Source organism: Taeniopygia guttata, chromosome 4, assembly GCF_048771995.1.
Source record: "Taeniopygia guttata chromosome 4, bTaeGut7.mat, whole genome shotgun sequence".
NCBI lineage: Eukaryota > Metazoa > Chordata > Aves > Passeriformes > Estrildidae > Taeniopygia > Taeniopygia guttata.
Window position 1 is genome coordinate 58,468,225 of NC_133028.1, and position 27,691 is coordinate 58,495,915.

The window sequence follows — 27,691 nt, forward strand, 5'->3', positions numbered from 1 at the left end:
ATTGAAAACATTTTGACGTCACCTCCTACTGGTTTTAAGAAAAGTTCAGACTAGTCAGACATATTTTCAAACTAAATTGCAATTATCAAATTGCAAAACTGAACTGACCAAATTTTGTAACAAAAAAGCCAATTCATTACTTTCATAATTTGCATGATGTCGATAACAGCAGTTTTTATATGAATACTGCCCGGTGTCCTTTATGGAGCAACATTGTTCCAGACACTTCTCATTGGCATCACATCTTTTGTCTGTCCCTACCTTCTAAATCCTGCATTTGTGCATGGAGCAGCCAGTCACTCGCTCCAGGGTGACACACAGCATGCACCCAGATGAAGCAGTCGTGTCCACATTGCATCTTTGTTCCACTGACACCTTAAATGCTTGGGAACAATTTAGTTCAGAAAACTCACGGCTATTAAAAGCCTCTCTGCCTGCCTCTCCTCACTAGGAGGAAGACATACTTCAGGTATGGGTAGCTGTCATATCCCTTTAGCTTTTCCAGGTTTAGGGAAGACTCATAACAGTGAGCAAGTGACCCTTGTATAACACTGCTGGCAGTCATTGCTTCTCTTGTTTTTCCCTTACTTTAGTTATGCTTCCTTAGCTTGCTCATAGAAGCAAAAGGATGTCACAGACATGAACTACCTTGAGTTTGTGCTAACTTCAAATTTCTAGACCTGAGCATGCTGATCACCACGATATTTATCTCAAGGAGCCTTCTTAGCACATTTAACTGATAGCATTAATATTCTTCTACAGAAAATTTAATCCACATTGTCTCTCAGCCTTCCATTTGAAGAGTGGTGATTAAGGTAAACAGTTGCTTGCTTAATACAAAATTTCCTGGTTGTGAGACAGTCTGTGCTGTTCCAGTCAATTCAGATATGATTTCCTCAATTGCAGGCATCTGTTACTCAGCTTATCTCAGTATCATCCTATTTAAATGAATTTCTCTATGTAAATGGATTTTGTCATTTTTTCACCAGATACTGCTTATCATGCTGCTTATCCAAATCAAGTGCTGTGTCTCCTCACTGAGTTTTTCTACTTGCTTATACTGATAAAATGTAATGCATCAGGTGAATCATTTAATTCAGTTAGTTTTATTTAGTTCTACTTTAATAATTTTATTTAGTGCCAGTTCTCACTGTATTTAGTTCAGTACAACTGATGGACATTACAGTCCTTGAAGTACCTGTCAGTAATCTCTCAGTTTGTTCCAAGGTGAGTATCTCACTTTGACCAATTGTATTTCTTCTGTGTTTGTTTTATGGATTGTTTGTCATATATAATAATTGAGGAAATGTCATATTATAATAATTGAAGTAATACCCTGCACTTGAATAGTGATTCAGCTGGTCAAAACCAGGGTGAGGATTCATTGCCATTGCATTTGTAGCATGTTTGGGAATCTTCTGAGAAATGCCTCATTTGCTGGGCACTGGTGGATTGGCTGTACTGGGCAACAAGAGAAAGAAGAGGGCGCCCCAAGAGAAACAATCACTAGAAACACATTATTGTCAACTTAAAAAAAATCAGTTCAGACTGAAATGTGTTCCTAGGAAAGGAAAATACCAATAGTAGGAATATCTGGCCTTAATGATTTAAAAAGGTATCTTCTCTCCTCCAAGAAACAGAAATCACTCACTCTGATCTTGAGACTGTCTAAAGATCAAGACCAGTAAAAGAAAAAATGCAATGGAAATTTAATTGACTGAAACTGATGTCAGAAATAAGGTTTAACTAGTGGTCAAAACAATGACGGGTGCTCTATGCTGCTCCTTTCCCATATCCATCCTACCCTCTCTGCACAGAGTAGCTCCTGAGGATGGATACACCAGGAATTGTGGTTATAGGAACAACTAAAAGCCTGTACCTCCCAATTAACATTCATGAAAAGTTCATCAAGCTCAAAAGAATTACACTTTTGCTGAAATCAAATTCTTCTAACACTCCTGGTCATAAAGAAAAATTCCAGAATATGATGTAAGTATAAAGTCATGGATACCTGCCTATGTTTGCAGAGAGCTGTGTTAATATTTGTGTGTGAGAAGCCCCCATAGGCAATATTTCATGCTGTTTTCCTACCTGCCACATTTCAAGTGAAATATGGAACTTTTACTAGATACAGGAATATCTGTCTAGAAAAAAGAAAGGCAGACAGAATCGTGCTAACACTAAACTAATTTTCTTCCCAGGAACTTAATTAAAGAGATAAGATTTCTTCAGGACTTGAACAAATACTAAAATGCCTAAAATCAGTTTTTGAGTGTTGTAGCTGTTAATATCCTTACTTTACTGAGAGGAAAAATCAAGACAGAAGTTTTGCTTAAACATTTTTTTAGGTCTTCATTTTAGGCCCCTTTCATTCTGGATGCCCAGGCCCATATTTTCTCTTTCTGTTCTCCTCCTGTGCTCCTTTTTTGTCTCTAAGATATTGGCCTCTCTCCCAGCTGCAACTGAGTTGTGTCAGTGCTCATTGTCATAGAAAACTAAACTCAAATTATATCAGATAGAAGTCCAAGTGTTAAAAGTTTCAGTGCAAGAAACTGGATTCTCAGCATCTTGCTGAGGTCTTTGAGATTTGATTTCCTCTAGCTCAGCACTCCTGCACCAGAAATCCACAGTGCTGCCACCAGGTATCTATGTAAGTGCAAAAAAAAATCTTTTACAGGAAAGGCCAAAGGCCAAATACCTGCTGCATAAATACTTTGAAAGTCAGGCTCTGCAGTGGTGAGTGGTTATGGGGATATCTACAGTCTCTCAAACAGACAAGGGCCTACTTTGTTCATTCTCTGGGCTTTCCAGGTATGGATCACTCCAGGCTGAAATCTTGCAGCCATGGCCAGTGCTTTGATGAACCTGGGGCAGTGTGCCCTGCAGTGAGGACAAGCATTACAGTAATGGGATTATTTGGCTTCAGCTGCTCAGGCTGAGACTCACGACATCCAGTTGCAAACACTTCATAGACTTATCATAAACATCACCTGCTGCCTCACTCTCCCAGAAATGAAAGAATATAATGATAAGAAGATTCATCTTCCACCTCTCATGGCTGGTTTTAACATATTTTTGCTCCTTACAAAATCATTTTTATGTCTTTTGTTTCCTCTAAAAATTATTATTATATTTTTTCAAAGAATGAAGTCACTATACAATACAAAGAGTGCTGTGGAGAGAAGGCAGAGCAGCAGTTTAAGAAGCTTGTGAGTTTTCCACTTACCATTTTTTTCCTGGCTGTGAGTGCAGGGAAACAATTGAGCTCATTGTGATTAATAAAATAGGAAATTTACATAACATCTGACACTCTGTATGCTATGATGCATTAAAAATGGTAATTCACCTGATTCTTACCTGGTACTGATTCACCTGATTTTTACCAGGTACTGCTAAGATGAAGTGACAGCTTTCCTTGTTTTGATCAGTTAAAAGAAGTTCCTCAGTAAATACAGTCTATTTAGTTCACTGGTTTTGAATTTCCTAAATCATCCAAACCCCAGTAACATGGCACTACATGGCAGCCAATGTTTTCATGCTTGTGTTTTTGCTGATTTGGTAGATAAGGAAGGGAGTCTCTGTATTTTTGAAATAGCAGCAGGAACTAAAAGCTTCACAGAGGCCTTTGTGTCAGTGACTAAGAGACACAACATAACCTGAAGCTGAGGCCCCGTATTCTTTTCCTTCTAGACCTGTTTCAAAAGTCATTTATGCTGTTACAGAGAGCCCGAAAGACAACTGTGAGGTTAGTGGAGACCTGTGGTTACTTATAGAAGTTGTCTACATGTGCGCATAGCTGGTCTACAGATTTTTTCATCCCTTTCTTGCCATCTCAGTCTTTTCTCCTTTTGGGAGAGAACTGGCAGATCCCTAAAAATGCTGTTTCATTTTTTAACAATTGAACTAATTTATCCTTTGTCCTAACAGGACAAAAATCCTGGTGATACGTAGCAAATTCATGGGGATAATATACCTGGCTATAGATGGCTGTGTAGAAGGGTTTTAAGTCCAGAGGAAGTGAGAACAGGAAAACAAGCTAACAGAAGATAATCCCAAACTAAATGGAAAAAATTAATTGAAGTTGCAAGGAGAGAAAAGAAAGGAAAAAGTCAAAAAGTGAAGGAATTAAACGTAAGAACATCTATCTGTTTTAATTTAGGGATGCTATACCTGTGTTACACTGCTGCTCTAAAGGACTGAGCTTGTTCTCAGCCCTGCAGGACTGGTGCATTTCCCTGCGCATTTCCCTGCCAGCTTGGGGTAGGTGAGCAGAAGGGTTGTGGGCAGTCAGGGCTGTTGGCAGTGTGGGATGGGGTTTCACCTCCAGCCTCTGCCAGATCCAGAAATGAGTAGGAAGTATTCTCCAAAATGCAGGTCTGAAATGTATTGCTTGAAACAAGACTAGAAACACTCCATTTCCTACTCTATTTGTGATTTAACCTACCTATCTCCTGCTTCTAAAGCAACAGGTAAATGGCATGTAATACCATCAGCCTAATGCTAATTCAAAATTAAACACTGTCCAGCCCACAGCTCTGCCAGAAAAATTTAACATGCATTTTGAAGGTGGAAGAGAACACACAGCTTATGTTGATTAGAAAATCATACAGGATTGTGTCTATGAGGGGATCAACAAACCAAATCCTACAGGAGTGGGAAAGTAAGCAGGCCATAATCAAACCATGCATAGTTTTGTGTTTGAGGAATATACAGTCCAATAACCAACATGATATTTGACTGTTCTTGTGCCAAAGAACAGTCCTTAATCCTCACTTACTCAGGAAGAAAGAGATTTTTGAAAGAGGAAAGAGTCCAATTATTTTTCAAACCAGAAAATAAAGAGAACCTAAACACTTTGAAACTAATCTAGAAAATGAATCACCTCCCATGCATTCCAGCTGCATGTCCTGGTGACAGAGATGTACCTTCCTGGGCATAACAGCTACATGCACAAGATGGTAGAGGAGATCTCAAGACTCAGATTCATAGAATACATTAATATGGTATTTCATGTCTTCCATATGGATATAAAGTTGGTCTACAACTTTAAAAGAGTTTTTTGTCTCTCAAACAATGTAGTGGTAGATGAGAGGGGTGAAGAGTATAATTAATAACAAGTAGGATATGTAAAAACACAACTTCCCTGTGCCAGAGCAGCACTGAGTTTCTACCTGGTCCCTTTTGGGCTAAGCTGTTTGATCAGCTTCCCTCAGTCTCTGTGGATGTCCTTATACCACTTTAATTGAAGGACCCCTGTTCTCTTTTTATTTTTGATCTATGAAAAATGCATTGGAGATGTCTTATAATGAACTTTGATATGGTGAAATGATAATAATGTCCTAATTATATATAAAAATGTAATTACACTTGCTACTATTATAGAAAAACTCCCTTTATAATGAAGTGTTATGTTATAAAAAAAGATTTCATTATAGCTGGATTCCTTTACTTGTTAATTTGGCCTGTGATTCATCGCTTTAATATTAAAAAAATTCTAAGTTACTTTTGATGTTTCTCATTTATGGTTCATTTCTCTGCTCTGGCACCTTAAGATGCCAAAAATTACAAACTTATTTAAGATGTACTTAAAAATGCACTAGTTCTTTAAAAGGAAAATCAGAAAAAAAGGAATAAGGTTACTTCTTCTGGTGAGAATATTTTAGAACATGGAACCAGGTTAAATACCATGGCCATGTTCTCACTGACCAATTGCCTTGTTATTAAAACTTTCTTTCTCAGCATATTATTAAAGGTCATATCAAATAGTGAATGTTGCTGAGGAAAGGAAGAATAGTATTAAAATAGATCATTTGGAAAGATCAGTTAATTGAAAGAAGCATTCGAAGCATTCAGTCACTTCTGAAACTTGCAATCAAGTGATTTTTTAGCAAAAGCTAAAAAAAAAAAAAAAAGAAAATGAAACAGAGAGAATTAACATAATGTGATCTCAGGTCTAATATAATAAGATTGATAATGGTTTCAGAATATTTTCCCTCTTATATAATGAAAAGAGTACTCCACGTGTTTTTTTGTGACAGCAAGTTTCCCACTGCATTATAAGGTAGCTTGCAACCAATCAGTTGGTGAAAAGCCACAGGGGGGAAGGGAGGTGTCAATAAGGCAGCAGCTTGCTCATGACTGGAAAAGAGAGCAGTCATTTTCTAGAGCAGGAAACAGCATTTCTCAAACCAAAACGACATGACTTTGAGGTGATAGAATAGCCAATTACACTAAACTACATAGCCGCTGTAAACAAAAATCTCCTAGGATTTTAAAAATGTTTTAAATGTAAATGATTTTAATAAAGTTTACATCCTGGCATTTATCAGCTTTTCTAGAGCTTTAGTTTCCTTTTGCATGGAAGACTCCTGATCCTGTCCACTTGCTGTTTCCTCCTCTTTGTGGGTGAAAGGTGGCCTCGCTAGAGGAGGATGTTCCTCACTAAGCAGCAGGTCTCAGGGCTCCAGCCCATGCTGCAGTGGGTAATGGTTCTGCCTTGTTATAGAAGTATGAGGAAGAGATCCATGCACCTGAAAGCTGCTCTGTATAGACACTTAATGGAAGATTTCTTTTTCCTAAAGCCTTGCCTTATTTCTGTCTTTAGGCCATTACTGCTGTAACACCACTGATGATATAATCCATTTATCTATAGTCAGAGCTACTGTATTCTGTATGATGTTTATACTGCATCACACCCTCCACTCTGGCTGCTTTGACAAAAACCTGTGAGGAAATGGCTTCCTGCTCTCTTTACATCCATATACTTCTGCTGGTCAGCAAATTAAGGCTGAAAGACTCTGAAGGTCTGTTTCCTTATGGGTGCAGTAGTGTCTGGCATGTTTTCCTCACATTACACTCTTGCAAAGCTGCACAAGGTAAGAGTCTCATTCCTGTAAAGGTTCTTACACAGAACATTTAGGTACCAACAATTTTAGTCCACATAACTTCCTAGGTTCATTTTGCTTACTTGAATAAAGAAGAGATCCAAGAACTATTACTGTTTAACAAATATGGAAAAAAGTGAATTTGAACATAAATCTTCTAACTTAATTGAGACTGTAACTTTCTATCCACATGGTTTTATCTGCATTGGTCAGGAGAACAACCATTGGTCAGGAGAAATTTTGTCCTCCTTAAATGGTAGGTAGCTCTTCCAGAGCACCCTTTCAAAACACCCTCCCAGTGAGTTCTTACAGCAGGACTGCATTACAATCTTAGTGATTCATTTCTTCAGCCAGAAAATCGGATTTTTGTCTCACTGTACATTTTAGCTTCTACAATTCAGTCCATGGAAATAATTTAAATGAGGCCCTAAGCCTCGAAGGCTGAGAGAGGAAGAGAGGAAGGGACCAAGACCATAAGAATGAATCAGCAGTAGAATCAGGACATAGGCAGATTAGCAACAGGTTGAGCTGTACTTCCAGGTATGGTAGTGGAACAGCTCAGTCCTTTTCCATTTAAAAGCCCCTCAGCCTATTAGTCAACCTATTTGAAAAATCAGCACAATTGTCTGCATGTCTAATAGCATAAATTCTGAGCATATTCTTGGTCTTGGAGATGGTGAGTCCAGATAATTAAAGAAAAATGAGATCAAATTAAGAGGTGGCACTGAACAGATGCATTCCTAACCTACTGCATTCTGTAGCAATAGTCTATTTCCAGAGAGAAACAAAAGTAATAAAATCAGCAGGGATGTGAGGAAGGGCAGGATAGAGACTTTTAAAATGGAGCAGCAACTATAGTCCCCAACAGGTCAGTAAGTGTTGGCAAGGAGATGCAATCTCATGCACTGCTGCCACAATGCAGAATTCCCACCAGTTTTTTTTCTCCTCTGTCAAAGGAGCACTCACATGAGTAACAGCAGATGAAGCAAAATTGGTTTTGTAGAGGAAAACTAGTTGCAATTTTAATCACAGAAAAAGTTTGAATTAATAAAAAGGCATATTTTACTCTGTTCCCTTTTCAGCCTTTTGCAAAGAGTGTGTTGGGATTCCTCTGATGTTTTGGTAGAGATTTTTGGAGTGTTGTTTCTGATCATACTAAAGCAATTGGTAAATGAAGGCTTTACTTTCTTCTTGGTTAAGAACACAGGGAAACATTTTAAGAAGTGTCTAGTTCAGACTTAATTATGGCGCAGCCTATGGAATTTCTGATTCCAAACAGATATTCAGTGCTGGCCAGAGTCCTGCCTGCCAACTGTGCTTTCCCCCAGACCCTTGTAGCATCTACCCCAACATATTGTCTGCTGGCTGCACTGGTGGGGCCCTGGAAGGGCTACAGAGCTCAATGGCCATTAAAACTCCTTTACTGACAGCACTTCTCTGGCATTCAGGCATGCTAATGTTGACGTAACAGGCAAGCATTTCTACTGTTAGCAAAGCCTCACACAGCAGAGCAATCACAGCCATTTTTGACAGAAAGCACACCTTTGAAGGCTTTAAGATCCTTGCAGCCTTTAAAAATTTCATTCTAAGCTGGCCAGTTGCAAGATATTTCAAAAGCTTAAGTTTCCAGTGATCAAAGGCACTCCTGAATCACACTATTATGTTCTCCTCCTTAAATCCTGTCTGCTTGGCAGTGTTGCTGATGAATTCGGCAATTTATTGCTCCTACTCGTGCAGCATATTGAAACATGCAAACTGCGTGCACAGAGCTCCTCCACAGTGTCACATATTCTGTTAACAACTCAGGATGTGACAACACATAGAAATATTTTGAGAAAACCAGATTGCTGTTTATCCCACCACTCAATTTAGAAAGCAGAAAGGTGATCAATGTTTAGTAATACCATTATAGGCAAGAAAAACATGTAGGTGCCACTTTGTAGTCATATACCTTGAAAGTAACATCTATTTGAAAATAAAATTTGGGATGAAATTTTCAGTCTCTGACTTGAAAATTTCTTGCCATTTTTTCCTTTGCTTTCCTGTTTGCAAAGGCAGGATGTATCCAGACAGCTCTGTGCAGGTGCCAGGTGGTTCACCATAAGGTTGGCCATACAGCTCCTCACCTGTGTTTTACCCATCTGGATTTATTAGCATAAAGTAAAAACATTCAGTTCTAAACTATTTTATCTCTCTGTTTGAACAACATAGCTGAATATTACTAAATGTTCAAATTGTCCATGGAACCTACAGGATAATTTATCCTTGCCCTTATGACAAACACAATTTCTCTTCTTGCCAGGAGGGGACAAAGGGGTTGGGATAAAAATTAGGTATATTGCAGGCTACTAATGGGTTTTAATTCCTATCTGTTGGCTCAAGTTTGAGGAGAAAGAACAGGAAGGCAACAGCTGTTCCCACAAAGAAAATGAGCTCTGAAAAAGAGACCAGCTAACTTCCTTTGTGAAGTTTGTGACCTGTATTCTCTTGTAGTCTAAACCCTGATCTTGGCTTTAAAATACTTTTTTTTTGCAGAGTAAAAAAAGATTTAAAAAAAATCAAATTACAAAATATTAGCACCTGTGGCCACCTCCAAAAGATTTGAATCAAACTCCGTATATTCTGCATGCAAAATTAACATGCAAGCAAATATATAAGAATTACTATTCTCATCTGCCAGTATCTTCAAGTTTTGCAGATACCTACATATTGCAAATACACATCTGGTTCTGGTTTTACATGTATCTGTTCATGGGAAGTTTTGACATTTTTTTATCTTATATGAGGTCACAGGGAATATGCACCATTTTTAGAAGTACCAGTAATCTCCACTAAGCAAAATTGAGAAAGAGACATCTTAGACACTCCAGCAGGCCAATGCTCTGGCATTTGAAGTTTATCCCAAAACTAGCAAACAGGATAGAGAGATTTTTAAGCTGCAGAAGAAATTATACTCTCTAGCAAAAATGTCTGATCTATTGTAAAACAGGTTTTTTGTCTAAGCAACAACAAGAAAAAAAACCAACTTCAATAAAACATCATATTGCATTTCCTTTGCATACAAAGTACAGGAGTTTTGTGTGGCAGAAACAATTGCATTTTTGGGGCAGGAGGAAGAGTAATATTTGCCTCAGTGTCGCAATGGAAGTTGCACAAGGGAGTCCAGATAATTTTCTATATCCTGGAAAATCTGAACATTATGAATGTATGAAGACAACCAAAAAAATTGGAAGCCATAAGCAGAAGTTCGGCAGTGCAGCAGAGAAAGACACACACACTCCTGGAACTTCCAACTAAAGCTTTGTGCTCAGTGCTGGAAGGCCACAAGGCATTTTCACTGGCTGTGACACAGAGGAAGCACACCATAGCAACACTAGTGAATATAATTTTAAATTTCTCAGGGTTAAGGTCCTCATAGATAATCACTGGCTTTATGAAAAATCCTACCATATCTCACTCAGAATTATTAAGACTGTTAATGAAGTGAAGCTTAACTTGATTAATGCAGCAAAATATTTAGTGAAGTTTGCAAAGAAGTCAGGTAGCTAAGTGGTGACCCTCTGAGAGCTGGGAAGGTTGTGCAAATAAGAAACACAATTTCAAAATTTAAAAAAAAATTACATATTTGGGGGAGCAAAATATCTTGACTCAAAACTAGGGACTGAATAGGAAGGTTCTTTTAATGTTGCATCTTGAAGAGAAGCAATAGCACCAATCACCAGGATATCTACTACAAGCACAGGAGCTCCTGCGTTTCATCATAAACTGCAGTGATACAGCAGGACAAACTGCTGTTGATAGCAAACCAAGACACCCACAAAGTCTGCATAGGAGCTTTGCTGACTTTTGAGGGGTTATTAATTTTTAACGGCTTATTCAATTTCAAATATTTCAGTTGAAGAGTCTTCATTTGAAAATGCTGCTTTTACATCCATGATGGAGGTGGGAATTGTGGAGGGTCTCAAACACATACTAATACATTTTTAGAGAGTATTGACTGAGAATCCCTGTCGCAAGTAATCTCTTGTAGATTTTCTTTGTTGCAAATGAAACTATCGATATACCACCCTTAATAAACTGGAATGTCAATTATTCTTAGCCACAGAAATGTCACAAAAGGCAGACATTCTACCCCAGGAGCTATACAAGCTGCAGACTGAGTCACTATACAGCAAGCAGCAATATTTAGCTAAAGCACCAATCCTGCCATTTTTAAAATTCTCTTGATTTTGTGTACTGCCAAAAACTTCTTATTCAGAATTACGGCAGCTTGAATCCCAGTCTTTGGGGAATATCTGCAAGACACTTCAGTGTCTGATTCTTCAAGTAGCTCATTAGGGTGATGAAAAGCCACATGATGAAGGGGCAGTGCCATCCATGAAGAGCTAGGGGTTCCTGTTGTCTTGAATTATTAACATGTCAATATTTAGTGGACTGTTCCTGCCTGCCTGCCTACAGCAGGTGGTACCCTACTGCCTTTCACTTGGAAAGCATCTGCTTGCTCTGAGCCTCCCCAGAGCTTGCTACAGTCATTTGTTCGATTTAAGACAGACACTGTCATTATTCCGTGCAGCACTTCACAGAAATATTTCCTACTAAATGCTTGAACCATCTGAGCAGCACTAGGCAGGCTGCAGGCTTCATTAATAATGCATCCCTGCTTATCAATAGATTTAGACAACTGGTATTTAGAAGCTTCTTCAGAAGGAGTGGATTTTTTTCACACCAGTTAGCTTCATTCTGTCAGTTCCTTGATGTAGACATTACATCCAACTGAGTTCTGAAAGGCAGAGGTGCTAAAATTGTATTTGAGCTGCTCCCTTGCTTTGGAGAACCATTTGACTGATGTAACTCTTCAGATGAACTCCTCTGTTATTTTATTCTTTGCTGGTTTCAGGGTTTAAGGGGAGGGGTGAAGGGCAAGGTTACATTTACATTAAAATGGAAATTTACCTTTATCTTACTTGAAATACACAGTAACAATGGCTTCACATTCTCTAGTTTCAACTAGAGCTTCTCTGGACTCAGGTCACAAGTGAGGGGGGAAGATTCAGTATTAGATTTGCTAAGGAGTGTCAAGCACTTTTGGCAAAGCCTTCAGGATGCTAAATACAGATTAAAAACCACTGAAGTGCTGACTGGATCAAAAGCAATGTGAAGGAAGTACTTCATTTAGGGAAAGAAAGGAATCTAACTTAGGGAAAGGGAAAACAAATATACTACTCAATTTTGGAAAAAAAAAATAAAAGGAAAGCATATTTGAATAGCTCTCATGATTATAGAGAAGAAGTCCTGAGATCCATTTTGATACTCCTACTAAGCCTTCTGTCTGGACCAGGTTTCCTTTCCATCACCCCCTTGCTGAAGCCCACAACCTTCAGACAGATTTCAGGAATTTTCTTGTTTGCTGGACTGTTTCTATTTGATATTCAGGAATTGGGTTATTTTTGGTTTGGTTTCAGTTTTTACAAAGCTTGCAAACAAATGGTTAGAAATATGCACAGATCTCCCAGATATTATCATATTTATTTATGATTTATAGAAATCTCTTTCAGCTTTGTTACTGCCATCCCTGCAAGTGAAAAAGCTGCTGTTTCCTGCAATTCTTGTCTATTTGTCCCTAGAGATGCTAATTTATAGCTGATGTGCACCATCCACTCAGCAAGTTTATATTTTTTGGTAGACTTGGAATGCTCCAGTGCTTTCACATCCCCTTTGACTCTGACTTGCATGGGGAAACTGTCTACACAGCTTGCTTGCTTGATTTCTTTCTTTCTCTATTTGATTGATATAATTCCTTGAGTCTTAATTACAGGAAATAATCAAAGTTTGGGGTTTTTTTTCTTCAGTTGCAGGAATTAATTGAAAGAGACAGCAGAAAGTATGAAAATATTGAGGTACAATAGCAATGGACAAAAATTGCTATCAGGCTAATTGAAGTTTGCTTTTGCTACAGATTTTTTTCAATGTAGGATTGCTGGTTGCTGCTCCAAGGACAAAATTAAGATTCAGTAATAAAGCCAGAATTAAAAAAAATAAATAGTTTGTTCTGAGAATTTTATGCAACTATAAGAGAAATGAAATTATTTTGATCACAACTCTTCTAACTCCTTTGAGTTCCACAGTGGGTGAAGCTTTTCATAATGACACTCATTACAGGGGATTGAACTGAAAGGACCTCTTTGGAAGTACTTTGCATCCTACCCCTGTCCACTGCAACTAGGTCACACATGATTTCTCCAAATATGTAAGAGCATATTTCAGAAGGATGACTTTCGGATCAAAAGGCAGTTCAATCTCTTTGCCTTTAATTCCAGCCTAGCTAAGAGGTGCCAGTGGTAACTAATTCACAGCTCTGTCCACCAGTACTGTTTAACTGTTTTTAAAAACTTGCTTATTAAATTAGGAATGATTACTTATGGCAGAGATACTGTAAGGTACAGAGGGGCAATGTATTAATCAGGTTTTTTATGTTTTGTTTTCTCTTTTAAAGGATAAATTCCCTGGTGCCATCATTAGGAGCCTACAAGAAAGATAGGGAGGGACTATTCACAAGAGCAGGTGGTGGCAGAATATGGGACATGGGCTTCACTGAAAGGGTATAGGTTTAGATTAAATACTAGGAAGAAATTCTGTACTGTGAGGGTGGTGAGGCACTGAAACAGGCTACCCAGAAGAAATGTGGATGCCTAGTCCTGGAAGTGCTCAAAACCAGGCTGGATGGGGCTCAGATCAAGTGAAAGATGTCCCTGCCTACGGCAGGGTGGGTGGGATGGTCTCTAAGGTCTGTTCCAACCCAAACCATTCTGTGATTTGACAATATCCCTCTAACAGGGTAAAATTCATTAGCCGTGAACAAAGTTAATCAATTAACAAATTTTTCTTCCCCATCTATATACAATCTTGATCTATAACTTGATGTCTTTAGTAGCCAGAAAAGGGCAGTAGATGAAAGGAATGTGCAAAAGCAATGAAGGAGCAAAGAAGCAAAAGCAGAAGCTCTTCCTGAAGCTGAAGCAGTAGAGCAGCACAGAGCTTCATACTTTGGCTTGAAGGTGGACAACACCTTCTAATTCAGCCTGTTCTTCTCCAGACAGTGTGATTCCCCTGTACCATCACAGGAAATTATTTCACCCTCAAGCTAATCTGATTTTTTGACTGACATCCAATCAGAATTTAAAGGGGAAAAAAAACCCCAAAAACCAACAAGGAAACCACTAGAACTGGTTTAATAATTTTAAAAGAGATTTTAAATGATACTCACTTTATCAAGCTGATGAAAATGGCAGTAGTGTCAGAGGGTAACAGGTTGCTAATAAATACAATAGTTTAGGAAAGTGCTATTCTTGTCATGGAAAAATATATTCTGAGAAAAATAATACCACTGTAATTCATTTTTGAGAGCTATAGAGACATCTTAGTGAGGAATGCAGTTATTAAAGGCAAAAGTACACAATATGTTGTAATGAAATGGTTGTGCTACACACTTCATTAAATGTTTTGTGAGGCACCTGGGAAATTCCAGCTCTCCTCCCTCAGAAGGAAGTGTTTGACATGGCTGGATCACTAGAGGAAGCACACAGAGCTAGGCTAAAACAAAACCACACTGCCTGCCTTGGTGACTCCAGCCCAAAAGCAAAGCTGAATGTGAGCAAAGATTAACCAAGGGGCTGCAGGAATTTTCATTTATTCTTCCAGGGCAGAAATTATGGTTCCAGGACTCATTGAGAAAGACCTTTTTGACTCCCAGTGTTCAAAAAGAAGTTGATGTGAGCAAAGCTGAAGTTTGTTGTGAGCGACAGTGCTGGGGAAAATCCAACAGTCTGTGGAAGAAAACATGCTTGTCATATGAGAGGCTGAAAAGCTTAAAAATTCAGAGAGCACGGCAGGGAGTCTTCCAGGAAGATTCAAAGGACTGATATGTTTTGAATGTGTTGAGTGTTTGATTTAAGGGCAGAAAATAAAGGGGAAAAAAACCCAGTCAAATTTTATATGGATCTCAGAAAAACAGGAGCTCAGGAAGGATAGATGTGCTGGAATATCTATGATATTTGCATGATCATTTCAGAAGCTCATCCTTTTCATAAAAACAACCCCCCAAAACACTCAAACAAAACAAAGAAAAACAAACTCCAAATCCTGTACTTTAACATTATGAACAGCATTGCTGAAATGATGCTGTTTACAAAGCATGTTTTGTAGTTCCAATTCACTTTAATCCACTATTCTTTCACACATGCAGAAAGAGCACATTACAGACAAGAACCAGGGCAGAAGAAACTGTGATTATACCACAAAAGCTGGGAAGCTGCTGAAGTGCTGCTCCTTCCTTAAGAATATTTGCAATTGTGCTGGAAACTTGAGGACACACCCAGGAGAGCGAGCAAGAGCAAGATGAAGATCTTGTTGCAAAATGTTATAGAAATAATACGCAATATCAATAGTGGTAGTTTCTCTTTTTGCTCATGGTTTATCAAAGCTTGCAGTCCACTAAACTGTTTTCCCTCAATTAGGATTTACAATATAATTTGAAAACTCTTAAGAGAAAATAAAGGATAAAATGTTATCCTTTTATCCACTTTCAGTGGCAAAGAAGCTCATATTATTGTCTTAGAGCAATCACAATAACAATTAATTCTGCCTGTACCCACAGATTCATTCTGAGAGAGCCCCTATGGGTATGAAGTCTGGGTGTGTCACCTGGCACACATGTAAAACAGTATTTCAGTCTCAAATTCTCTCCTTGAAACAGCAAGGCCACATGCAAGTCCTGTGCAGCCTAAATCTCTGAATGGCCAGAGGGCTTGTGTTCAGATATGTTTATTGATATTCTACCAAATAAAACAAGCCCCCTGAAGAGGTTCTTCCAAACTATTCGGTGGTGCAGGTTCTGGCAAAGGAAGAAAGCATGAGAAAGTATTGGGACACTTTAACACTTCTCAATTCCAAGGAATGTGCTCTCAGGTGTGTGAGATGTTGCTTAAAGCCACCATCATATCTCTCTATTCAGTGTTAGCATGCTCCTTGGAAAATACATAGGATGAGCATTTTTATCCTTGTTCAATTTTTGTTTGCAAAGCTGAAGAGCTCTGCAGGGAACTGAAATAAAATTAATAGTAAAGTTTGGTTTAACACAGTTTTTGGCCATTCTTGTTTCAGTTCTGTATCTTTAAACCTCCAGGGCATAATTCTTCCTCCCAATCAATCCCCTTTTGCATTCATTTTGGGTTTTCTTCTTACTTTTAACATACAGCTTAGGATGACTCTCATTCCAGGGAGAGCTATACTCCTTCCTAATAGTATCATCTTGGTTGCTGCTAAAACTTCTTTTGATTTGCAATTATTAAATGCCTCACCCCCATTCAAATATGTAAGCTTCCCAGCTCTCACTAAATAGCCTCAGCTTTTCAGTTTGCCTTTCTAAGGCCCCAGAACCATGGCTTTATCTTTCACATTTATCAGAGAGAAGTTTGGACAAAATGGAACCTGGTCTAAGTATAGTTTTTGTGTCCAGACATTTTAGGTCTTGCTGTTCAGTGAAACTATGCATAACACATGATTATTTTTTATTAGTTCACTGATCATTTGGTAAAAAAAAAATCTACCTTAGTTTACTTCAGAGAAAATCCAAGACCTGACTTGACTGGAAAATGAATTTGGGAAAAGAAGTTAAAGTATTCATATGCATGGTTTTTCAATGGACATTTTTTGTTCTTTGGATAAGTTCAAGGCTTCCATGATCACATAGATTCCACTACTTCTTCCTGCCCTTAATCCTCACCTCACCTCACAAAATGGATAATATCCAGTTCCAAACCTTAGATATTTCTCAACGTGCTTGATCCTGGTGGTCCCAGCAGATTTTCATCTCACTAACAGACAATGCCACTACAGTTCCACTGGCCTGTGACTGTTTGCATTTCGCTTTAGGAAACTGAGATCAGAGAGGTGCAAAGGAGAGCAGCAAGGACACAGGGAGAATACATTATTCTTCTCAGTTTTTCCAGAAGTTTAAAGTGCCCTGACAGCAACTAAATGCAGTTAATACAAATATACTGGTATAGTACATTCAGGAAGTAAAATCTCACCCAACATAGCATCAACTGCTTTGCTCCCACATCTGTCTCTAACCTGCTCCTCACAGGAGAGATATCCTTCCTAGGAGTATCTTTTAACAGGATTAAGAAAATAATATGGATTAATTTCATGCTTAAGGGTTGAGTATTAAATGCAGATGTAAAAGAAAATGAATGCAGCTTCAGTTAAGCGACAGTAACATACTTCTGCTTAATCTTTTAAGTAAAAAGTCAATATTTTAACCAGGCAAAGCTTCTTTCTGTGTAAAATCCACATTTTGAACTGCTCAGATAAAAAATGTCTGCAGTTCCATGAAACCTGAAAGCTCTCTGTGGTATTTGCATCTTCTTTGCTCTTTTCCTAAAAGCATTTTTCCTGACATCCCTTACTGCTGGTGCCACCAAACACTCGCAGGCAAGAGGGCACAGTCTGGGCCTTCTTATGCCGAGATGTGAAAAATCAATTGAATCCCCATCAGACGGAATCACTGGTGCAGAAAGTGACTAAACACTGAAAGTTATTCTGTGATCCCAAAGTCTTGAAAGAGGATACTGCAAACACAGTCTACTAGCTAAAATATAGGGTGAATATATTTATAATAACTCTCTGCCTGGCATTGTTATGCTGAGCTTCTGTCCTTCTACAGATATGTTGCTACTCGTGGCTCAATTAATTTTCTCCCCAAATATTTCAATTCTTATAACCTATATATGATATGACATGCTATGACAAACACTGATATATCACATCACATCACGATAGTGAAACATACAGGATATTTCCATTCCATTACCATTATGCATTAAAACAGGGTAGACTGACAGCAGACACTACATACTGTGATATAAACATGATATTTATTTCTGTTTCAAATCTGTGTGGTTCTAGGCTCTATATCCTTATTTTACTAAATAAAATCTAATAATTATATGCTGCATATTGTATCTATAATATATAATTTAGCTGTGGGTATAAATAAATCCAACCTTACTCATCTTTCTTCATATTTTTTCTCCCTTTTTTCCCCCGTCATTTTCTGTATTTTCTGCTGAGCTTCCCAACATCTTCTCTAGCCAGTTCTTTGTTTCTCTCTTAAACTTCAATACTGTCTTATATCTGTTCTTGCATATAACTGGCTGCAGGAAGGATTTTTTTTTGTGTACCCTCTTTTTGTGTCAGTCCTATTATAACATACTCAGGATGATAAATTATGCTTGAAAACTTTTAGTACAAATATAAAGAAGTCATATTATCTATTCCCAAAAGAGTGTTAATCATAACTCTTTAATCATAATGCTAATCATACACATATTTGGAAAAACCCAAGCATTTTATGGTTGAGCACAGGAATAGATGTCAAAAGATAGATGTTGTCTTGGCTTTTTCACAGTCTTGTGGTCATAAGGAATTGATCTGATTTTGTTTTCTAGCTTGATTTTCTTGTCAAAATACATGAATAATATTTGCCTTCTTGATTGGGTAATGCTTGATTCGGGTAATGCTTATAAAGGCTTTGAAAACACTGACTATGCTTGGCTAAAGAGGTGCAAATTATTAATAGCTGTCAATAATGTTTTATAGAAAATACCATGGATGGACACTCATCAAATTGGTCAATCAGTAGAAAGAAGAAAAACAAAGAAAAATAAATAAAAAGGGGGAAACTACAGCTTTGGAACAGCAAAAATCAAAGCCCAAATGTGATGCAAAAGAACAAACTTTTACATGAAATCTGCACAGCTACTCCTCACCTGAAATGTGAAACCAGCGTAGACACACAGACTGGTCAGAATTAAACTCTCCAGTTTTATGTACAAATTCTTTAAGTACACTGATGCTAATGCTGTGAGGTCAGTTAACTTTGATCTATAATAACAAGAGTACTAGCTCCCTAATGTATTGGAAATAATAAACTTTCAGCATCCCTGAACCCTCCCCGTGCCGCACGGAGTGTGCTCCTGATCAGAGCTGTAACTGAGCACACTCTAGCGGTGCCTGGCGTGCCACAAACGCCGCGCACACTAAAGTACAGGCGGGCAGAACAGACGGCTCCACACATCCACCTGTGCAGTGTGACACAGAACCTCGGCTGTGGGCAGCTCTCCCAGAGTTTCAGAACCCCTGGCCTAAAGATGGGTGACGTTGGATATTTGAGATTTCTACTTTCTGTACCTCGCTTCTCGTTGAGATTATGTAATGCTTTAGGACATGGCTGGGGTAATTTATGGGAAAAAAAAATGCGTGTCACTAGATTAATCAGTTCGAGATCATAATTTATCTCTAATGGCCTTTCTTTGACATGAAGAAAACAAAAGAAAATTAAAGCTGATAGGGCTGTTCTAGTAATGTCAAAAGTTGGCATTCTTTATCACTCTTTAACTTAAAAGCAGTCCTTGTCAGAATAATGATAAAGGCATCACCAAAATTTTGCTTTTCATCTGTCTGACATATAAATCAATGATCCAAAAAACCAAATCATTATATATGTATTTCTTTAAAAGTGAATATAAAAGAAGCCCGATTGTCTGCATTCTTTATTCATCTGTTATACCATTTCTCTGAGCACTCACTCACAGCTGAAGCTGCTCCCCCCTCCCAGTTATAACACTGACCCCGTTTAGAGAGCACATCTGAAACAGAGGCATTGGAATCAGTGGCCTTTTACAGGGTGTGAGCTGACATAATGGGCAGCTTTGCTTCCTCTGGGGAGCAAGCACTCTCTTTATCACTAGGACAAATAACCTGGAGGAGAGGTATCCAAGGCAAGCCACTCTATTTCCTTATAAATGCCAGATCAGATCATAACACATTACTGTGACTCACTGTGTTAATGACCAGGCACTTCCATTTGCAGGGAAAGCATGAGGGTGCATCCAGCTGAATCCAAGCTCTGGCTACCTCAGGGTACACTTTCCAAGCAGGAATGCTACTTTTAAAACTTCCCTTTCCCTTCCAGAACACATATTTGAAGTTTACAGTTACAAACAGACCAAAGCATTGCCAAATTAACCACAACCAAACAAATGTTGTCGATAAAAAAGCTTTACCTTCCAGCACTGCTGACCCACGAAGCAGCGTAAATGATGTGTCTTTCACATCAGGGAAGGGTGGTTTTCAGCTCTCAAGGGGCTCCTCCAGGATCCTTCACTTCAGATTTTTCTTTACTTTTTTATTTTTAAAATGCACATTCTTATTCCTCAGAGTGGACAAATGCCAGCACACTGTACATCTTTTCACAGAAGTACAAGACTCCACCTTGTCCCTCTGTAATGTGAAAGTTGAGCAGGATTAGCTGAGCCTAAAAAGTAAAACAAACAAAACAAAATTATTTTTCAGGCTTGAATTAATAAAACCCAAAAATATAACTATTCTATATTTTGGGGAAACAAAAAAAATCACAGCCTATTATGGGAACAACTACAGATAAAATAAGAAATTTAAGAAGTAGAGAAGGAAAATAAAGGTTAGATGACAGAATATGGGATAGACAAGAAGAGAGAAGCAAAATTACAGGATTAGAAACAATAAAAAGAGGGAAAGTGTACAGTAATAAATTGGAAATACTAGAAATAAAAGTATTAATAAAAAGCATCTGTTAAATTTAATCTAAGTCTGGGAAAAAAGGAAAATGTTTAACACCCACGGTGAATCAAAAAACTTCCTGAAGGAAAAAACTCAGTCAACCAACCAACCAACCAAGAAAAACCTCCAAACAAACCAGAATAAATGTAGGAAATTAGAATGACAGTGCATGGAGGGAAGGAAAAATATAAAGGTGTAAAACAAGGATATAGCCTTCGCATTGTTCCCCAATTCAGTTGTCTGCAGTCACAGAGAGTCATATTATGGAATCCAAGATCAGAATTCGCTACCAAATATTCAGTTTATGTCAGGCCATGAACCACATAACCACATAAGTGTTTAAATTAAAAAAAAAAAAAACTTATTGCACCAAAATACAGTGCCTGTGGCAGAGTGCAAAGTCAAATGTGTATCATAGGGCTCCTATGCTAATGCCTCTTTAAACTAAAAGAGGAATTTTAGTTTAAAATGTTCAAAAACCGTACTGCCACGCTTCATGGGAAAGTTTAGAAAACATTTATTCCTACTACCTTTACTGAAACTCACAGACCATCCAAAGATATATCAAAGCAGAGGATACTGGAGACTTTAATTCAAGCTCCTTTGATAACACAACCCTTAGGATGCATAATTTTTCTCAGTGAAGGTATTCACAAAATTATATGTATTCCCCAGTGTATTCATACACATGCTTAGATGCATTTTCAAATTAGGAGCATAAGCATGAGTGCTAATTTTTGTTCAGATGGGGAAGGTGGAGTTCCCTTCCCTGGTATTCCCTTCTGTGTCTGAGAAATCTGTGAGAAATCTTTGAGCTCATACTCTTACATTGGTTTCAGAAACTTGACTGAACTATTCTAAAAACAGTATTCAGGCTGAAGTACTTATTGCAATGAAAAGCTGCTGGCAATGGACCATGCAGAGTGTCTGTCTCCTTCCTCTGCCAAGATCCCTGCTTACTGTGCTTTTATCTGTGTTTATCCTCTAAACTAAACTCAAAGTTGGCAGCACTTGGATGCCTGTGTCAGAAGGAACAAGAAGTTTGAGTGTTATATATATAGATGCACTCAGACATATACAAAAATATATATCTGTATCGGCTCCTTGGTTCTGCAAACAAAACTTGGGTTCAGGCAAAAATGTATTTCTTTTTTTATACAATATCAACCACGTGTCTGGTTTTGAGCAACACAATTACTCTTCCCCAGAGCCACCAGGAAATGGATTCAGTAACACCTTCTGAAGAGAACAGAATATAGATCAGTCCTTGTTAAGTTTATATCTGATAAGAGTGTCATGTTAGAGAAAATGCACAAGCATAAATTCTCCAGATAGTAGATTGCCATTATTAGCTTTTCCCCAAGCAACTCCCTGACACCTGTTTTCAGTACCTTCAATTACATTAAAGAGTGAGAAAGAAGCACACAGGTCAGAACAGAAGAAATATCTATAGGTTGGATCCTTCCTCCCTGAAAAAAACCCCAAATAACTTATTCTTACTCTTACTCCCCTTAGCCTTGGTAAACGACCAAATTTTGTTAATTTTGAAGGGTTTTCTTTCACTCCAAATTTCTGCATCTGTTCTGCTTTCCTTGTTAACCTCTGTATAATGATTAGCATTTCCCATCTTACAGCAGCATGCTACATTTGATTGAGCATGATTCTGACATTTATATGGGTAATAATATTTTGCAGTAATTTCTTATCTTAAAATTTTTATTAGAATATTTTTAAAGATGATTTTTTGAAGAGACAAGTGCCAGGCAAGTTCCTGGTTTTAACTTCAGAAAAATTAATGATGATAGCATTTACTAGAAATATAATAATTAGCTAAATTTAAAAAATAAAGTAGTTAAACCAGGATTTTTATCCAAGTAAAAACCCCAAATTGCTAAGCTTGTTATATTTTAAATATCTGTTAATGATGCCAGTCTGTTAAAAAAAAAAAGCCTTATTGGAAAGGATATTTATGCAGAGCCACTGTGATAAATAGGTAAGTGCTGGAATTTCTAATCCTAAGGACAATTTGCTGATGCAAGCTGAGTACAAATGGGTTGCAATCACATTTTTCCTCCTGGTTCTGTACATATTTGGAGCATGCAAAACTTCGTACTGGCAATTTGCACATGTAAGGCTGTACATAACAACACATCGTGTACATAACAACATCTATCGTGGCAGAAAATAAGACTTTCAAAGTTTCCTTTTCAGCAGTACCAGAGAGTGCCCTGAATTACATAGGCTGGAACCCATGATACTCAACTGTATGTAAAAAAGTCAGTTTTTCAACTAATGAAACCATCTATCTTTTGTTCAGTCTACAAGACGACATAAAGTTGATCCTTTGAATTAAACTTACATAAAGCAGGAGTCACAGTGGCTAAGCTGAGTGAGGCTAAGCATCCACATGAACCTATAGAAATGAATGTTTCATAGCTGTGGACAAAGATAATGGCATGCAAGGAACGGTGTTCTAGAAAATGATGTTGCCTTTCATCCTTAATAACCAAATAAAAAATGGGAAGTCAGTACTTGGGAGCTACTCCAGCAAGCAGACCTCCAGGAAACAAGGTTCCCCACTGACTCTTCCTTGATCTTAAAGCTTACCGTGAAACATTTATATGCACGTAGCACCTGGCCACAAGACGTGGGAAGGCACTTTTATCACACTGGCTGTATTCCTTAAATAATAGATTTCCTCCTTTTTTTTTTTTTTTTTTATTTCTTTCCCTCTCCTGGAAATGGAATACATCCTCAATAATGTTTCTGTACCTTTTTTTTTTTTTTTTTTTCTTTAAACATTGTAAGAACCAGGCAATCTTGAAAAACTTAACATCACACAGCTGTAAAAACTATTAAGACCCCTCAAACTGTCTGGGGCTGAATTTCATCCAAGTTTCTAAAAGCAAAACTATCCAGTTAAGATAAATAGAGCATTATTTCAATGAAGAAGTGTTTTTTGGTTGTTTTTTTTTAATGTGTTAATTGAATGCTAATTTCCCACTTGCATTCCCCTGTACATCCAAGTACATGGATAAACTGTGCACAGACTAAGTCCAACTGAAACTACACAAAATTCAGTTGAATTATACACAGAATTTTCCCAAAGGCACTCCAGAAGATTAAGAACAACAGTCTGTGAGCCTTAAATTGCTGCTCCAAAACTAGTGCCAGATTTGCAATGATTGACTCACATGTGTCTTAAGCAGGAGTTAAAATCTCAAACCTGTAAAACACATGTATTATATGTGCCTCTACATAATGTAGCTGCATGTCTGTTTTCTTCAAACTACTCTTGTTTTTATCTACATCTCTAATGTAGCTTGCAATCAGTATAGGTGCAAACCTCCACAATAACAACATAAAGCAACCTCAATGCTTCCGATGAAACAAAGAGAAAAACATTCCTGGAATAAATACTTATTTGCCTCTGATTACACGAAAAATTCAAAAATTTCAAGCTATTATCCATTAAGACCAATGTTGGTTGAGAACACAGGCAGACAAAATAAAGCCATTTTGTTTGTGCAAAATAACTCTTCAAATTTTTCTCAAACAAAAATGTTTCATTTTACTTCAGCTTTGTCCATGTCCTGCATTTTGGCTGAGAGCAAACTAGAAAAACTCCAAACAAAACCTAAAACCTTACAAAAAGAACCCAAACCCAGAATACTCAAATGTGAAAATTAGGGCATTTGGTCATTCAAATTCCTGCTAGTGACTCCATTGCTACTGTAATACAAAACGATTTTTCCATGGTTTAAATGGGAAAGAAAATTTCAAGAAAAACTCTGAAAGTTTTTCCCCTGATTACTTCTGTGGTCTGGGACATGCAGATTTTTTACAAGAAATTTTAGCCCTAAACAGCTCCTTGTAACTGCATCTCAACTTTTGTCCCTTTTGCAGTATTCCCAGGGACATCAAAAATAAACATTAAGGAGATCACAACTACACAGGAGGAAAACCAGCTACAGAGATTGCACACAACTCAAGCAGTGAGAAATGTAATTAGATCCAGAGAAAGCAAATGAGGAAATATTGGAAAATTTCACCATCATTTTCACATCTCACTACATCAGAAATCTTTGCTGTAAAGCCTGAATTAGATTTGTATCACATAAGATTAGGGTTTGAAACAAGAAAAAACCAGCAACTCTTTTCCTGTGCAACAGAAAAAGAATGTAGTATTAGTACAGTTATTTCAACAGCACTCATTTCTCCAGATGATTTTTTTCTAGATTTGCATATGTGTGGGAAAATAATAAACATTCCTATTCTCTGCCTTCCCCTGCATAATTGTGCGTTGTTTCCAGTTCACGTTTTGGAACCTGAGGCATGGAAAATTTTCTGCACAAGACACAAATACTGGGATACATGGTCCTCCCTGTGAAGTGCTGCTGTGTTCCTAAAACTGATGTGTGAAATGTAGAGTCTCTGAATGGACATTCAAAACAGCCCAGCATAATAAGCAGGAACCCCACTGCATTTTGTGGCAAATAAAGGGAAGTGAGCACAGTCCTAACCCAGATAGCAAGAGCTTGGTATTCTTCAGGGACACAGGACACATTTAGTCAGACCACACCCCAGCTTTCCTGGGCAAATATCAGAACCAGGGAGCAGCTGAAGCAGCATCTTCTACCCACTCTTATGTATTTTGCAGAGCCTACCCCAAGAAATACAGAAAGCCAAGCACAGGAGCTGGGATGGGCAGAGAAACCCCAACTCCATACGCAGTGAGAATCCTTAAGGATGCTGTAAAGATTTAAAAATTGAACAGAGGCAACCCAAAGGGCAGAAACCTCTGTGAAGAGTGAGTCCCTGATGAGAATTTACATTTGAAACCATCACTGCTAAAGTTTGCTTATTTTGTTTGTTAAATGCACTTATGAATACAGTTGCTTAGCATGAGGCTGTTTCCCACCCTCATTAAGGGCTTAGAGAAGAAGTTAATTGCAAAGTCCTGCTCCAGCAGGACTCTTTTACATGTGTACAAAGGCTGGGACTTGGTGCATCCTTTACAGGTGGAGACAACAAAGATTGCTTCATAGCAGTGTAACTTTCTTAAAGGGAACTGAAGAGGAGGTGGCAATCGTACCCAGCCTTGGCACAGATCAGTCTGTTAACTATGAGACACTGCAAGAGAAAGGCCAGGCTTACGGCCAAGCTCAGTCTAAATCATGATACTAACTCAAACTTCGTATGTGACACCAGGCAAGCTGCCTATCAGTCTCCATTATGCAGCTATTAAGTGGGAATTCAGGGCCCCTCCACGTTTCCTCACCATCAGCCAGGTCTATTCATTGCAAACACTGGGCAGCAAAAGCCTTCTATTATTCATAGGCTGAGGCCAGGTGGGACTAGGACACCTTCTTGTCTGACCTTCTGCATACCTGGGGCTGTTCTGTCGATAGGTAATACTCACTGGGCAGCTGATCACAAATGGGGTGTTCTCCAGGTGTCCTTTCAAAAGAGAAATAATAATATTAACTCAAACACAGTTATCACCTTCCTCTGTCCAACTAACTTGCTGGGCCTATTTAGGATTTGGATGCAAATTTTGTTGCTCTTACAAAGCCAGCAGACTTCTCTGTGTTTCTTCTTTATTTGAAAGTTGTTTCAGAATAGGATTTTTCAAAATGAAAGTTTCTGAAAGAGTTCATAAATGTAAGGGTATTTCAAAGGCAAAAGGTACTTGAACATCCCAGATCCTGAACTGATAATAGTGTGTACAAATGCACTCAGAACTCATGAAATTTTTTCTAAATTAAGCATGATACAGCTTTAAGAGAACACAAATTCTGGAAATCTGTTAGACTGCTGTTCTAGATGCATAAAACCATACAAATCAGAGCTCTTTAGATTAACTTAACTCACTCATCAATGTCTAAATATTATAAGGCTTTTCCAAGTAAAATAACCATATTCTCAGAGTGGAGATAAGTTTACCAAATCACAATCCTTAACCTTCTTGCATTTTCAGAGAATGTCCTCAGTGGCATTATTTGCTTTCTGCAGGTTTATAATGGAGTATTTATATAGCACTCTACTTAGGAGATGATCAAATAAAATTCAGCTTCATGAGAATAAATTTTGCTCCTCATTTCTGCTTTATTTAAAAAGAAAACTGCACAAATACTCAAAGTATTAGTAGAATCTTAATGTTTTATATTTTTGATGAAGTGGAAGAAAATAGAAGAAAACAGTGGAAAAAAGCCCTGCAACAAGAAATGTAACAGAAAGCATCAGATATATGCTATGACATCACCTGCTTAATCTACTCATGACTGTATTACACACTGCCATCATGTCAGCTCCCAGGAAAACACCATCCATATTGCAAAGGCAGTGATTCACACTGTTTCTCAGACAAGCCTGTGTGTTTATCCTCAGGCCTTCCAATCCTTGTTTAAGGAACTATGATCATCTGAATGTCAAAACTCAATATATCAGCTTCAATATATATGAAGGGAGTGAAACATAGAGGCTAGCAGCATGTGAGAGTTAAACAAGATGATCTGATCATCCCCTCTGGCCTTACTGTGACACCTAGCACTGAAGGGAAGGAGATGGAAGATGTGCTGTCCCCTTTCTGTCTCCTTTTAATATGACCAAGCTGATTTAACTACAAAATTTGAGACAGAATCTAAGACAGTCCTCGACTATGCTTCCTTCTCACTCAAACAGCTCTGAAGGTGTCTGCTGTGAGAACTGCTTATAGGAAAGAATACATTAAAGAATGGATGTAAAGTTTTTCAGATCTGAAGAAAATTTAACTTAAACACAGGCTGGAAAATAACTTGGCTTGCAGGGAAGGCCCTATTCAGGAAAATGCCCTATGGTCCAAGACTTAGAATGGACCCTGTTATGCAGGATGGGGTGAAAGAAACTGATGCTGGAGCTAGAGGAAATGAAATTAAAATGGCAAGCACAGGGCAAGTGTGCTACCAGCTGGGGTAAGAGCCTGACATCAGGAGCAATCAGGAGGTAACAGGAAACTTGTAGGTTTGGGAGGGATATCAGCTTATCTAATTTGATGCTGGAGAGGGCTGGGCTGAGAAGACAGCAACCCAGGGAGAGCTAAACCAAAAGTGAGCTAGGAAACCAGAGAGCACTGAGGTAGCTACAAATCATAAAGAGAAATGAGAAGA

At 38.1% G+C, this 27,691-nt stretch overlaps 1 protein-coding gene across 1 annotated transcript in view; it reads right to left on the minus strand.

The window, feature by feature from the left end:
- The window catches only part of TTC29 (tetratricopeptide repeat domain 29), a 176,667-nt gene extending 156,519 nt beyond the window's left edge, over nucleotides 1–20,148 (minus strand). The window contains exon 1 of the mRNA XM_041715963.2: nucleotides 20,009–20,148. The gene's annotated coding sequence lies outside the window, so the exon portion shown is untranslated. The remainder of the gene's footprint in view (nucleotides 1–20,008) is intronic.
- Between the last annotated feature and the right edge of the window lie 7,543 nt (nucleotides 20,149–27,691).